A 15,624-nucleotide genomic window follows, 5' to 3' on the forward strand; every position below is an offset into this window, starting at 1 on the left:
CTGATTTTGAGTTTCCTCTTTTCCTTAATCTAGCTAAATGTTTGTCAATTTTGCTGTTTTTTAAAAAAAAGTCAAGTCTTAGTTTTGATAGTTTTTCCCTGTTGTTTTCCCTGTTGTTTTTCTATTCACTATTTTATTTCTGCTCTAATCTTATTATTTCCTTCCTTCTGCCAAATTTGGGCTTGGTTCGTTCTTCTTTTTCTGGTTCCCTGAGGTGTAAAATTAGCTTGTTTATATGGGATCTTTCTTCCTTTTTAATGTGGGCTTCCCAGGAGGCACCAGTGGTAAAGAATCTGCCTTCCAATCCAGGAGACACAAGAGATGTGGGTTCAATCTCTGGATGGGGAATGGAGTAGGAAATGGCAACCCAATCCAGTATTCTTGCCTGGAAAATTCCATGGACAGAGGACCCTGGCCAGTTCAGTTCAGTCTCTCAGTTGTGTCTGATTCTTTGCAGCCCCATGGACTGCAGCACACCAGGCCTCCGTGTCCATCACCAACTTCTGGAGCTTGCTCACACTCACGTCCATCAAGTCTGTGATACCATCCAACCATCTCATCCTCTATCCTCCTCTTCTCCTCCAGCCTTCAGTCTTCCCCAGCATCGGGATCTTTCCCAATGAGTCAGTTCTTCCCATCAGATGGCCAAAGTATTGGAGCTTCAGCTTCAGCATCAGTCCTTCCAGTGAATATTCCTTTAGGATGGATGGACTGGTTGGATCACCTTGCAGTCCAAAGGACTCTCACGAGTCTTCTCCAACACCACAGTTCAAAAGCATCAATTCTTTGGTGCTCAGCTTTCTTTATGGTCCAACTCTCACATCAATACATGACTATTGGAAAAACTATAGTTTTGACTAGACAGACCTTTGTTGGCAAAGTAATGTCTCTGCTTTTTAATATGTTGTCTAGGTTGGTCATAGCTTTTCTTCCAAGGAGCAAGCGTCATCTTTTAATTTCATGGCTGCAGTCACCATCTGCAGTGATTTTAGAGCCCAAGAAAATAAGGTCTGTTTCTGTTTCTATTGTTTCCTCCTCTATTTGCCATGAGGTGATGGGACTGGTAAACTCTGGGAGTTGGTGATGGACAGGGAGGCCTGGCGTGCTGTGGTTCATGAGGTCGCAAAGAGTCGGACACAACTGAGCAAGTAAACTGAATTGAACTGATGGGATTGGATGGCATGATCTTAGTTTTTTGAATGTAGAGTTTTAAGCCAACTTCTTCACTCTCCTCTTTCACGTTCATCAAGAGGCTCTTTAGTTCTTCTTCACTTTCTGCCATAGGGTGGTGTCATCTGCATATCTGAGGTTATTGATATTTTTCCTGGCAATCTTGATTCCACCTTCATCCGGCCTGGTGTTTTGCGTGACATACTATGCATATAAGTTAAACAAGCAGGCTGACAGTATACAGCCTCGACGTACTCCTTTCCCAATTTGGAACCAGTCTGTTGTTCCATGTCGGGTTCTAACTGTTGCTTCTTGACCTGCATACAGAGTTCTCAGGAGGCAGGTAAGGTGATCTGGTATTCCTAACTCTTTAAGAATTTTCCACAGTTTGCTGTGATCCACACAGTCAAAGGTTTTGGCGTAGTCAATAATGCAGAAGTAGATGTTTTTCTGGAACTCTCTATGCTTTCTTTATGATCCAATGGATGTTGGCAATTTGATCTCTAATTCCTCTACCTTTTCTAAATCCAGGTTGAACATCTTGAAGTTCTCCGTTCATGTACTGTTGAAGCCTCGCTTGGAGAATTTTGAGCATTGCTTTGCTAGCATGTGACATGAGTGCAATTATGCAGTAGTTGAACATTCTTTGGCATTGCCTTTCTTTGGGACTGGAATGAAAACTAATTTTTTTCAGTCCTGTGGCCACTGCTGAGTTTTCCAAATCAATAAGAGACTGAGCCTGGCTATGAGGTTGCAGAGGGTCGGACATGACTAAGCACGTGCTCTTAAGCAGTTTCTTCGTTTTTAATGTAGGTGTTCACCGCTGTAAACTTTCCTCTTAGTATTGATTTTGTTGCATCCCATAAATTTTGGTTTGTTGTTTTTCATTCTTTTTTTTTTTTTTTTGGTCTCAAGATATTGCTGATTTTCCCTTTGATCTCTTCTGTGACCCATTTGTCACTCAAGGTTGTGTTAATTTCCAGGAGCTTGTGAAATTTCCAGTTTTTCTTCTGCTGCTGATTTCTAGTTTGTTCCATTGTGGTTAGAACAGACACTTGGTATGATTTCAGTCTTCTTAACATGTGTGCTATATGTTTTCAAACAAGATACAAGTTGTATCTGTTGAAGGTAGAGTTCCAGGGAAAGCAGACTCTGAGCAGAGGTTAACATGCCAGAAGTTTATTAAGGAGATTTTTGAGAGAGAAATTGGGCTACAGTGCAGTCACAGGAAAGGCCTCAGCCAATCCCAGAGGGAGCTCTGAAGCTGGGACAGCTCTTCACAATTGTCCTAAGTTGAGGTGAGGGGCCAAGCATCTTTAGCCTCACACTGACCAGTCATTGGATGCAGTCTGCATCCCCCGAGGGGACCTGACTTTGACAAGGTGACTCTTTTCAGCTGAGGGTGGTCAGCCTACAGCACTCCCAGTAGCTGGGGGAATGAGTCCCCTTTATTGCTAAAGGGAGACCTGAGTGTCTCCTCTGTGTCTCTCAGAACGTAGTATGTACCTCTTTAGCACTTGGCTTTTTGGCCTAATATTACGTTTTCAAGATTTATTCATGCTAATATCTATAGATATAGTCACTCATTTAATTTGTTTTTACAGTATTCTGTTTTCTAAAAATGTCACATTTTAAAAATACATTTTCCTGTCGACAAGTATTTAAATTTTGCATTTTCACTATTCAGACATGTAGCTGTAAGCATTTTTTTTCTTTTTTGGTCTCAAGATATTTCTAATTTTCCCTCTGATCTCTTCTGTGACCCGTTTGTCACTCAAGAGTGTGTTAATTCCCACGTGCATGTACTTGGTTTATCCTGTAGTTGTACTTAGTTTATCTGGGTATATAACCAGAAAATTCCTGGGTCTTACGATGAGCACAACTTCAAATTGTAACTGTAGTGAAATTGCTGCCTACAATGCTTATACTTCGTTTCATATCCTCACAAAAAGAGATTTTAGTTTTGTCAGTTTGATAGGTATGAAATGGTATCTCACTGTGGCTTTAATAAAAATTCCGTTGATTACTAGTGGGATGGAGAGTGCATGTGTATGTCGCTGCTTGAATGTCTTCTGCACAGTGTGTTTGCCAGTCATGTGCCCGTTTTTCCTCTTGGTGTTCTTATTAAGCTACTTTTATATATTCTTCTTACCCATTCTTTTCTGTCCATACATGTCCACTTGTCTTCTGGTTTGGGGCTTGATTGTTCACTTTTTAAATAATGTCTTTCATTGAACAGGAGTTTCCTTTGATGCTATCAAATTTAGTCTGTCGTTTTGGCTTTGGTTCTTCGTGTCTTATTTGAAAAAAAATGATTTTCTTAGGTTGAGGTCGTAGCAATAGTCTCATCTGTTTTCTACTAAAAGTTTTCAAATTTTGCTTTTCATAGTTTCACCTGCAATCTCTAGGATGGAATTGTGTGTATATTGTGAAGTGTGGATACCTTGTTTTATTTTCCCATGGACAGCCAGTTTTCCTAGCAGCATTTCTTCATTGGTATGTATTTTCTCCACTGATGTGCAATGCCATTTTGTCACATCAAGTTTCTATCTATATAGGTCTGTCTTTTCCCTGCTTCAATTCTACATTTTCTTTATGATGCCTTTATTTCTTTATTGTGTCTTTTTATCCTGTAGAGTAGCTCCTCCTTTCTTCTTGTTCTTTAAAATTATCCCTACTTTTTCCCTTTTGCTCTAACATATGCATTTTAGAATACATTCCATGAAAAAAATCTTCCTTGGATTGAGTTCATGCGTTGACTTTATGGATTAATTAGAGAAAAATTGACATCTTTTCAGAATAAATGTTTCCTGTCAGTGTCACCATCAATATCTATATTTAGGTATTTTTACTGCAAACATATTTACAGCTTCCCTTATAGCTCAGTTGGTAAAGAATCTGTCTGCAATGCAGGAGACCCTGGTTCGATTTCTGGGTTGGGAAGATCTGCTGGAGAAGGGAAGGGCTACCCACTCCAGCATTCTGGCTTGGAGAATTCTATGGACTGTATAGTTCATGGGATCACTAAGAGTCGGACACGACTGAGTGACTTTCACTTTCACAGCAGACATAATTTTTATACCTTACCTTTTTACTAAATACTGTATTTTGCATATTAGTAAGTACATTTCTTTATCAACAAATTAAGGACTACATAACCATCCATTTACTTAACTGTGCCCCTGTTGACATTTAGATGGACCCAGTTTACGATGCAGAGAAGGCAATGGCACCCCACTCCAGTACTCTTGCCTGGAAAATCCCATGGATGGAGGAGCCTGGTAGGCTGCAGTCCGTGGGGTCGCTAAGAGTCAGGCACGACTGAGCAACTTCACTTTCACTTATCACTTTCATGCATTGGAGAAGGAAATAGCAACCCACTCGGGTGTTCTTGCCTGGAGAATCCCAGGGACAGGGGAGCCTGGTGGGCTGCTGTCTATGAGGGTCGCACAGAGTCGGACATGACTGAAGTGACTTAGCAGCAGCAGTTTACAGTGATGATCTTTGAGCTCACATCTTTCCTATCACAAAATTGTGTATAAATATTCACCTGTGTTTTATTTGTGTAATGCTAGGGCAGTACTCTTGCCTGGAATGGAGGAGCCTGGTAGGCTGCAGTCCATGGGGTCGCTTAGAGTCAGGCACGACTGAGCGACTGCACTTTCACTTTTCACTTTCACGCATTGGAGAAGGAAATGGCAACCCACTCCAGTGTTCTTGCCTGGAGAATCCCAGGGACGGGGGAGCCTGGTGGGCTGCCGTCTATGGGATTGCACAGAGTCAGACACGACTGAAGCGACTTAGCAGCAGTAGCAGGGTGTGTTTTATAATTAACATTTATCTGGAATAGATTCACATGTAAGATGTGAGAAAAACATTTAACTTACACTCTCCCCACGTGATTGGCCAGCAGTCACATACTTGTCCTTTTGGTTTGACTTTGCCTTTTTTGTTTCACCATCAAGGAATGATCAGCAGTGTCCACACCTCGATTGATGGTTGGATACATGAAGCAGTTTTGCTGTTTGTTTTGTTTCAGGGGTCACTCTTCCATCGGTCTGTTTGTTGATTCTGGATCTGCAGCACACTGTCTTAATGACTCGAGTTGGTAGAACAAGATCCTTCTTCATCATCATCCATTCTGGGACATTTCTATATCATTTCTCTTTCAGATCAACTTTAAACAGTTGGTCACTTTCCCTCTAGAACTGTTATGATTTTGATTGACAGTATGTGAGTTTCCTGAAAAAATTTTTAAATCATTTATATTTTAATTTTCTGGCCTAATGAGTACTGCATATTCATCTAGCTTATGAATTCTGGAACTTTTTGGTTAGCGAAGATGAACCCCCAGATTTGTTTTTCAATTAAAATTCAAGGCAATTAAAGAAATCCATTGCAGCAAACAGAACCATGCCACATGTTTATTCTGCAGACAAATGTGTTTCTGTGTTGAGCAGCCCTTCCAAGACTCTGGCCTCCTCGCTACAGAACATGGCTCCCATGGTGCCACATGTGTGCTGACTGGGCGGGTTCTTGAAGATACATAGTTGTGTGCTTTTGGGTCAAAGGACTCTCTTAATGCCCTTTCTCCCTCAAACCTTTAAAGGAATTCTGTGCCTGCCCTTCTCAGATTTACCTTTGTATGATTCGGAAACAGGACACAGAGCCTGTAGGGCATGGGAGGGAGGGCTGCGTAACTCTTTTCACACCTGCTTGGATTCTGGCAGTAGTATTTGCTGAGTGAGGGATGGAGGCTGGTTTGTCATGTGTTTTCACAGAGCTCTGATGGCTCCAGGCCAACCCATTTAGCCTTTGTCTTTTTCCCTTGCATAAAACTGCCTATTTTTCACTTCAGATGAGGGTGTCAGGCGCTCAGAGATGTCTGTCCCTGTTTCACATGCACGCCATCTGTGGTCCCTGGTGTCTGAGGCTCCCAGATCGGCCCAGTGTCTGTCGGTCAGCGTGCGGGGTGGCCGGGGTCCCAGCCCGTGCCCGTCCCTGTTGGTGCAGCGCTACCCAGAGCATCGTGGCATCAGTGTTGTGGACGGAGCTCTTGAAAGTTTGATTACTTTCAGAAAAGTTGCAAACGTAGTGCAGCGAGTTCCCATACGTCCCCCACCCAGCTACCCCAGTTGCTTACTCTTACATTATCCTATTTGTCACCATTATGGAACAAACATTGGTTCCTTAGTATTAACTAAAGTCTACTGACTTTAGTATTGACTAAAGTTTATTCAGATTTCACTGTTTTTCCTTAATGTCCTTTTCCTGTTCCAGGATCCACCCAGGATATCACATTACATCTTGCCATCATGTCTGCTTAATTTCCTCTGGTCTGTAACAGTTACTTAGCTTTGCCTTGTTTTTGATGATGTCAATTTTGAGGAATATTGGACAGATGTTTTGTTGACCGCCCCTCAGTTCAGATTTCTCTCCTGTTTTTCTGATCATTAGCCTAGTTGTGGGGTTCTGAGAGGAGGACCACCGAGGTGAAGTGACATTCTTACCACCTTATGTCCAGGGAACATGCTGTCATCGTGACGTATCCCTGATGGTGCTGACCTTGGTCACCTGACCCAGAGTAGTGTCTGCCAAGATCTTGCACTGGAAATGTATTCTCCCCTCTCCCCCCTGTTAGGATACTCTACTATTTGGAAGCAAGTCAGTAAGCACAATAGTCCCAGTTTAAGAGGTTTGTTAATTGTCTTATCTGTCTGGCGTGCGTGCTCAGTCGTGTCTGACTCTTGGCGACTGCATGGACTGTGGCCCGCCAGGCTCCTTGTCCGTGGGATTCTCCAGGCAAGAATACTGGAGTTGCCATTTCCTCCTCCAGGGGATCTTCTCAACCCAGGGATCGAACCCAGGTCTTCTGAGTCTCCTGGATTGGCAGGTAGATTCTTTACCCCTGAGCCACCTTGGAAGACCCTATGTTTAAACCATGCCTATTATTTTTTGTACTTTGTGTTTAAAGTCTTAAGCATAAATAAAAATTGCCTGGCCCTAAGACAGACTTGAAGTAGTTTCTCGAGTCCTGGGAGGAGTGTTTCCCAAAACAATGCTTCTCCCAGTCTTTGTTTGTTTGTTTTATTGGTTTTATTTAAAAACTTTGGATCCTGTGTGCTACATTCTTGTACTACATGGGCTACTCCATTGGAACCTTAGGAGTTCACATTTCCAGATTGCTTGTGTTGTTTGTGGGGTGAAATTCTGAATGAATTTGACTTTTTGATTTGATTAGTCTTTTGAGCTCAATTCAGATGACTACATTTTCCCTTCAAGTCCATTTCTAAAGAAGAAAAATGTTTTATTGTTTTAGCATATAACAGAAATGTCCTTGAAATGAAATACATAAAAATTACGTTTTTGTTCATCAAATCATCATTGTATGTGCTCTTAGGGAACCTATTTCAAAAAACATTGTAATAACTTCGTGATGCTGAAAATGACCAATTTTGCAAATCCACATTTGCAGACACTTAATTTCATCTTTAGGTGTGCACTATTCATTAAGATGCACAGATTAAAGTGTATTTTTGGAACATTAGAGCTGCGTTTTCCTTCTTCTTATGACTGTGAACTCATTTAAGAAGTTGTTTTAAGTGTGTTAGAGAATTTTGTCTTTAAGTCCATCTTAACATCCAGTACTAGAGGGGAAAGTTCAAAAAGTACATTTTAAGAAGAATTTTGCACACTTCGTGATCACTCGGTATGACAGCTCAAAAACAGAATAATGTTTTTAATCAACTGCAGGGGAAATCCTTTCCCTGGCCCCTCAATTCTACTTTCAGTCAGTCAAAAGAATCTTCAATTCCTGTGGGGGGATTCCCACAGGTTCTATAATAAGTCTCTTTTGAAGCTGTCGAATGTGTGTGGAACGGAGGGCTGTACAACATACGTTCTCTCTCCGTTGTGTGAGTGCTGTTCAGCGTACCGCCACAGTGTTTTACTATTACTCATCTCTTTTTCTAAGTAGAGATGTGCAAGAGTGAGAAAGGCTGAGCTTTATAAAATGGAATAGAAAAAATTAGTTTGTTCCCAGGTCAGTCAAAGGCCTATTAAGTGTAAGATCTTTGGATTTATACCAGCTCTTTTTTCTGCAGTAAGTAACGAAAACCATACAGAACTTTTGGAGACAGGAGTGCGCGCCCCCCACCCCTAGCTACCTTCTGCTGCACCCATGGGCCCGCTCCAATTAGCTGCAGGCTCTCCTGTCCTTGGTATGCAGAGTTGGGCATCCTTTTACTGCTCAGTTCTGGCAGGTATGTCTCCTGCAGTTATCATCGGGTCAGAGTCTAAGGACTGGAAATGATCTTCAGAAAGGTAATAACTATTGAGCCATTTGGGGGAAAACTGTGCCAAGCTGAAGAGCCTTGACACACCATAAGGAATTGGTATACTCTGAAAAGGGCAGTCAGAGGACGTCGAGTGGACCACCTGCTCCATGCTGTGCTTTCTTAAGCCCAGGGGGCAATGCCATGGCTTCTGCAAGGACGAAATGGTGTTTACATCCCCTTTGACTCCCTGACCCTGTCCTGCCAGGAACCTGTGAAACACCAGCAGTAAACAGGAGGCGGCCATCCACTCCACCGCTCTCACGCACACTTGCAGATTTGAGTACTGGATGGAAGTTGTCTTCCATGAACGGAAATCTCCTGGCAGGTACCCAGGAGGCGGTGTGCCTGAGTGTCGTCTGCTTTGTCCTCCACACCATCCATGCCCAGGCCTCAGTGGGGTTCGTTCCTGGGAAAAGAGCTCTAGACATATATTGGGGGAGGTGGCAGGGAACAGAGGCTGTCTTCCCTGTAAGGTATTTGCAGGTCCTTCCCGCCCCATCCAAAAGCCAACCAGCAGTTTAAAAAAAAGTCTCTCCTGAGTTTTCCTGGTGCTTCTGCAGGCCTTTATAGCTCAAAAACTTAATTAACATATTTTCATGAAAAACTAAACTTTTTTGTTCCTGTGCCTAGCAGAGTCCCATCTGTGAGGGTCTTTGGACATTGCTTTCCATCTTTTATTTTCCTCCTTTTTATGTTGCTTCTCCTATAAAAATCCCTTATTTTTCCTCTGGTGGCAAAACTTCGGGGAGGGGTGCATTTGATCCACCTCCTGCTGGGCTGGCTGTGCTCTCCAGAGGACTTGAGATGGTCCGTAGGGTCCTTGCGTGCCTGCTCTGAGCCGAGTCTGCTTGAAAGGGCTTCATGGGCTGCCTGGTGGAGCCCAGTCCCCCTCAGTCCAGAACCAGACTGCATCTTAGGGTTGGTTTTGAAGCTGCACAGGGAATACCTCTTGCAGTAAATTTTTTTTCCATCTTCATTCTCTTTCCTACATTCATTCATTCAACAAACATTACTTGCCCATTTTGAGCCAGGCTCAGATTAGGTGTGCATGCTAAGTCGCTTAAGTCACGTCTGACTCTTTGCAACCCTATGGACTATATCCCACCAGGCACCTCTGTCCATGGGATTCTCCAGACAAGAATACTGGAGTGGGTTGCCATGCCCTCCTCCAGAGGATCTTTCTGACCCAGGGATCGAACCTGCGTCTCTTATGTCTTCTGCATTGGCAGGCGGGTTCTTTACCTCCAGCACCACCCAGGAAGCCCCTGATAAGGTGGGGGATATAGAAATAAAAAAGCCCAGCACCGTCTTCAGTAAGGCTACAGTCTGGGGAGATAAATAGAAAGCAGTGTGCTAACAGCTCTTGATTACAGAAGCGCCCAGTAACTGGGCTGGCAGTCCAGACACTCATGGCAGAACATTCTGGAATAACTGACAGATGACCTAGGTTTGGGAGGTGGGGGAGATGATGGGGTTGTCGTCACAGAAGGGGAGTGAGAGCCAGGGGCCACGTCAGGCCCTTGAGGTGCTCCTGGGGGACGTTGCTGCCTATTCAGAGGCCTTCAGAGTCTAGAGACTGAGGAGCATGCTTAGCACTGCAGGGTGTTAGGAGCTGCTTGAGGTTAGTGTTTGTTAAAGACAGCTCCTCAGACAGTTGGGTTATGAGCACATCCCAGCGTTTTACTAACAGTTTTGCAGTGCGAGGAAAGAGGCCCCTGGCAGGTGTATTCAGAATCACTCTTAGTAGGAAGAATGATTAAATCATCACTGAAAAGCATGTCTGGTTGCAAATCCTTAGACTAGACTCTTTAACTGATAGTTGACAACCAACTGGGTGAGTGGTAGTGGGTTCCCCAGAATAGACCTTAATTTTCTTCAGGTTCACTAGAAAAATTGCATAGGAAAGAAAACATTTTATCTGGAATGTTGTTGATGTCTTTCCACTAGGATGTTGTGAATTTCACAGTAGGCAACTTGGTTCTGTTCCAGACCAGGTTTGGGGAAGTTTTTCTTTAATAGGTTCAAGGTGGAGGGGAAGGTGGAGTTAGGAATTAGTAATAGCTTTTCCTCCAGAAGAGTCAGTTTTAGGTTTTTAATTGAATGATCGTTGTTCTTACCACAATAAGAGAGATGATGATGATGTTAAGTTGATGATGGAAAGATTTTAGAGGAAGAGCTCAGGGAAGAGAGTGGAGACCCTTCCCATGGGCAGTGGGCCCAGTCTTCCCTCCCTCCCCTTCCGCAGGCCTGGTCCATCCCTGTCTGAGACACCAGAAGTAGTGACAGAACCAGGGAATCACCTGCACCTGTCTTGGCCCTGAGGCTCTTCTCTGCATTTCTGCCCTAATTCACTGTAATTACGTAAGATTCTGTCCTTTCTCAGAAATCTGCGGGCTGCACCTACTACTTCAGCCTCCTTCAGTACATCTGCTGTTTGTTAAAATAGGGCCTTCAGAGATGCCCTTGCCCCGGGTTCCTGCCTCTTGGCATGTAACGGTCTGCACTGTGTTTCCTTGTCTCTGTTTAACGACGTCATGGTGTCATTCTGGGCACAGATGTAGCTAGGTTGCAAGAACTGTCAGGGAACCTGAACTTGGGGCAGGTCTCAGTGGTCTTTGGGGGTCACACCCCTCTGACTGGATTCTTCTTTGACAAATGTCTCTGTGGTTGTATTGTTCCAATGTTTTCTCTGTTCTCTCTTATTATAATGTTTAATTACTGTCTTGTCAACATACTGCCAGAAAAATAACCGTCCATAACTACCTGATACAGATTGTGCAGGCCTATTTTAAGAATACACATTTCTCTTCTAAACTTAATGGGAATAGGGACTCGCCCTTAACTTTTATTCCTGTTAAAAACGTATATTCGAAATAATTCTTCTTCTTTTTTTAATTGTCATCCAGGTTGCAAAAATATCTGCCTCTAAGAATTCAGGAGGACCTACTTTGTGGGAGAAAAGGTAGTGAGTCATACCTGCGAACTTGGAAATGAGAGTTTGCTTGTGCTTCTTCATCCAGTTGGGAAGTTTCCTAGGCAGCCATTTATGCAGCAATTAAAAGATGAGGAGTTAAGAGGTATGTCCATGGACATTTTAATCCTCAGATGCAATCTCTGTCAGACTGAAACCTCAGTTTTCATCTTTTCATTTAAAATGAGTAAATGAAAAAGCTTAATACTTAATTATAGAAAAACACACTGTTAAGATACATTGTATGTTTTATGCGTTATCTGCTTAACGCTCTTTCTCTGATGGGAGTGTTTTATATATATTAATGCTGGCTTGTACGGGAAAGGAGAATAGAATTTACTGCTTGAAATGATTTCACTTAGCTGTGAAGTTGTTTGGAAAAGCAGCTGTCTTCTCATGTGCCTGTATCTGAGTTTGTTATTATCAATAGTTTCCAGCACGTGGCCCAGGGAGGCCCGTTAACCATTTGTTTCTTCTCTCAGTGTTCACACTTGAGTTTATATCTCTGCTGCAATGTCCTGCTCTGTGGCTCGAGGGAAAATGTGGAAGGGAGTGAGGAACTCTTCCAGCAAGTAGACACAACCTTGGTTTACTAAAGACTTTCCTCTGGCTCTTCACCCTCATCCTTTTTATGTAGGTTTCTACTTGGATTGTCCGCGAGGATATGGTAAACATTTCTCTTCCTCTGTGAAACACTTAACACTCCCAGACTTTGTTTAACATGGACTTGCACTAAGTTCCATCTTAATGAATAAGGTGGCTTCTGTCCGTGCACCCGTGAAAGAGGAAGGTCCTCCTAGTTGTGTGACTAGTTTCATTTTCAGTAGTGTCAGGGATAATCCGAGAAGGACCAGAATATTAAAGTACTACTGGTGCTAATTTTAAATAGGGTTACGCTGTGATCCCCCATCAGGGGTTCTGTAGAAATGGTAAACCCAGGATGAGACCTAAATACTGGCTGTTTGTAACTGGAGACTGGGAGAAGCCACCTCCCAACTCAGAGGGCTTAAGGGCTTAATGAGTGTCTTGAACTTATAGCCACAGTCATTTGCATTTTCTTTTGGATGCCTCGGTTGATTCCCTTCTGTCCCAACAACTTCGCTTCTCTCCTACTGCAGAAGTGTGCAGATGAAGTAGGTGAACTCTGTCACTATGGTTTTTTGTCTCCTCCCTGGGTACGTAGATCTGTGGAAGAAATGGTAACAAATCCTGGTGGAAAGTCAAGCCTCTGGACTCTTTTTTTCCCCTAAAACAAAAGTGAGTGAGGATATACTAATTCTCAGTCACAATGTATCTAAGCCACATAACGCTTAAAAAGTCCTTTTGGTTACTGACCTTTTAGTGGTACTGACGATGCAATTCTAGTCTTAATTTTAACTTCTTTCATTTCATATTTCATTACCTATTTGAAATGGCAGGCTGTAGTTCATGAACTTCCTTAGGTTATTTTTAAACAAGGTGGGTTGTAAATAGGGTAATGCTTTGGCTTATTTTTAATATCTATATTTCTACTTTTTTTGTGAAATAAAAATTGGTTTACCAGTTGATTCATGGCGTTAATTCATCTCACGTCTCCTGTTTGCCAGTCACAGTACTAGGCTCTGGAGATACAAAGATTAAGACCTAATCTCTTATTTTAAAGGTGCTAACGTGGGACAGAAGGAAAGACATGCAAATAAGTATTGTTATAAGAAGGGCAAACACTTCTGTTGCATTTACTGTGTGCTGGAAACTGTTCCAAGTGCTTTCTAGGCATTCACTTTTATCTCATGAATTAATACAAAAGCCCTGTGATGTTTGTACTGTTATTTTCTCTATTCTTTTTTTTAGGGTATAAAAATTTATTACACATACAGAATAGTACCACTAACAAATGCAGCCAGGCAAGGACACACGGTATGGGATGGAGAACGGCTAGCTCTTTGAAAAGTGAACAGGTTGGGTGGCTCGGAGCCTCATGCCATGCGGGTTGGCCAGTCAGATGGGAAAGCACATGCCAAACTCCAAGGACGTCAGGGCGTCCAGGGACTGCTCTGGGTGTCCGCTGCCTTCCCGTCTGATCTGGGGCTTCGAAGGACGCCACAGCCAGAAGCAAGCAGCTGAAGCGAGGGGGCTTTCTAAGGTGGGCCAGGCTCGTCACTGAAGTCACGGCAACACCAGTGTCGGCAGTGTGTTTAATTGGATGATTTCCAGAGACTGCATGTGGCGTTTCTAACCATCACACTTCAGTGACGTACAGAACATTAAGTTACAGGCTGTGGGAAGAGAAGGCAGCACCTTCCAGTCCCAGTTGGTCAGGGGGGTAAGCGTTGGGGGGAGGTTTCTTTTTAAACCGAGCCCCTCATTTCAACATACAAAAGAATTACTCTGATCGGTATTAAACTGTATTGAGAACAAAATGGACTAAAAAGCAGTACTACTCTATGTTGGGGTGAAAATGGGAGGAAAGAATGAGTCCTTCAAAGCAGGAGGGAGACAGCTGGGGAAGGCTCTGTGGCCGTGACCCTTGGCGGTCACTCACGCTGCTCCATTTGTACTGTCGGTGGTCTCAGGAAGGTCCGGTTTTTTTCTCTTTCTTTCCTTTTGTGTTTGCTTGGAAGTTTCACCAGCTGTCCATGCGGCCATCTCGACTTTGCTAAAAAATTTTCTGCTACTCCCTTTCTCCTTTGGTTTTTGCTTGAACTTCAGTCTCTTCCTCCCCTTGTCGCCTCCTTTCATGGCTCTCTCTGTCTTTTAATTTACAGCTCAGCAGAGAGTTTCATGGTCTGTTTGTATGTTGCTTGTTTGAACAGCTCAGGGTCCTCCTCCACATTTGTAGGCCTGCCTTCCTTGTTTAATTGCTTTTTTCGCTCTTTCACGGTGTGTTCCACAGCTTCTTTTCCTGCCTGAATTGCATCCAGGGCCTCTGCTTTTGTTCCTGACCCGGTAGCAGCTTGTAAGCTTTGTCCACGGCTTCAGAAGCCTTTTGTGCTCTGTCGGCAGCATCTTGAGTTTTGTCAGGATACACCAGTATGGATAGTTGCCGAAACCTCTTTTTTATTTCCTCATCTGTCACTTTGGGATCTATCTGAAGAACCTCAAATGGGTTCAAATTGAAGTAGGAAGAACCAGGACAAGTTAGTCTCTCAGTCTGGTTTTTGGACATTAGCACTGAATCTCTTCTCTATTTGTTCACCTCACCGTGAGTGAAGTCACTCAGTCGTGTCCGACTCTTTGCGACCCCAGGGACTGTAGCCCACCAGGCTCCTCCATCCATGGAATTTTCTAGGCAAGAGTACTGGAGCGGATTGTCATTTCTTTCTCCAGGGGATCTTCCTGACCCAGGGATCAAACCCGGGTCTCCTGCATAGCAGGCAGATGCTTTTACCGTCTGACCCACCAGGGAATTAGAAGGTCATAAATGCTTCCTCTGTGCTCCCTCCTTCACCCGAAGCCCTGCTGTCTCATGGAACCACCATTTTCCCGGCCCAGCGACCACATGACTATTTTCTCTCTTTTATACATGGATAAATTAGGGCAGAGAGAGGTTTAGCACTTGTCCAAGGTCATAAAGCTTGTTTTGGTTGACAGTCAAATGCAGTAAGATACAGAAAGAGAGCTGCCTATGGAATGCTCTGGCAGAACAAGGGGACATCCACCTGAGGGGCTGGGGAATGGAGGTGTACTGTCATGCCGTCTTCCCAGAGGAGAGGATCCCTGAACAAGTCCTGTTCAGAGGGCTGGGAGAGTCAACATTTCTCCAGGAAATACTTCTTCATTAACATCAAGACTGCATCGTAAATGAGTTCATAGGTGGAGTCAGTGACGAATACTGGAAGATGAGGGGATAGTAGAAGTTCACCCGATCCCTGTATCTTCAGTCTAAATGATAAGGAAAAGGATCACCGATTTTGAGGCAGATCTTTGTTCCCAGTTGATCATGCGAAGAGTTGACTCATTGGAAAAGACTGTGATGCTGGGAGGGATTGGGGGCAGGAGGAGAAGGGGACGACAGAGGATGAGATGGCTGGATGGCATCACTGACTCGATGGACGTGAGTCTGGGTGAACTCCGGGAGTTGGTGATGGACAGGGAGGCCTGGCGTGCTGCGATTCATGGGGTCGCAAAGAGTCGGACACGACTGAGCGACTGATCTGATCTGATCTG

At 43.6% G+C, this 15,624-nt stretch overlaps 1 long non-coding RNA gene and 1 pseudogene across 49 annotated transcripts in view; one reads left to right on the forward strand and one right to left on the reverse strand.

Annotated features, from left to right (window-relative positions):
* Window positions 1-15,624, forward strand: part of LOC147373796 (uncharacterized) — a 208,402-nt gene that overhangs the window by 64,868 nt on the left and 127,910 nt on the right. For 25 of the 49 annotated variants that reach the window (XR_015162114.1, XR_015162119.1, XR_015162100.1 and 22 more), the window contains one exon: window positions 11,414-11,584. The exons of 20 other annotated variants lie outside the window; for them this stretch is intronic. This is a non-coding gene — a long non-coding RNA (uncharacterized LOC147373796). Of the gene's footprint in view, window positions 1-3,559; window positions 3,667-11,413; window positions 11,585-15,624 lie in introns of all 49 variants that reach the window. 4 more of the 49 variants (XR_015162109.1, XR_015162097.1, XR_015162089.1 and 1 more) reach the window with 1 other exon arrangement.
* LOC147373797 (dnaJ homolog subfamily C member 8-like) lies at window positions 13,992-15,014 on the reverse strand (annotated as a pseudogene).

This window comes from Bos grunniens, chromosome 4 (assembly GCF_055505025.1).
Source record: "Bos grunniens cultivar Pamir isolate PY7600 chromosome 4, Bosgru_T2T1.0, whole genome shotgun sequence".
In the NCBI taxonomy this organism is placed as follows: domain Eukaryota; kingdom Metazoa; phylum Chordata; class Mammalia; order Artiodactyla; family Bovidae; genus Bos; species Bos grunniens.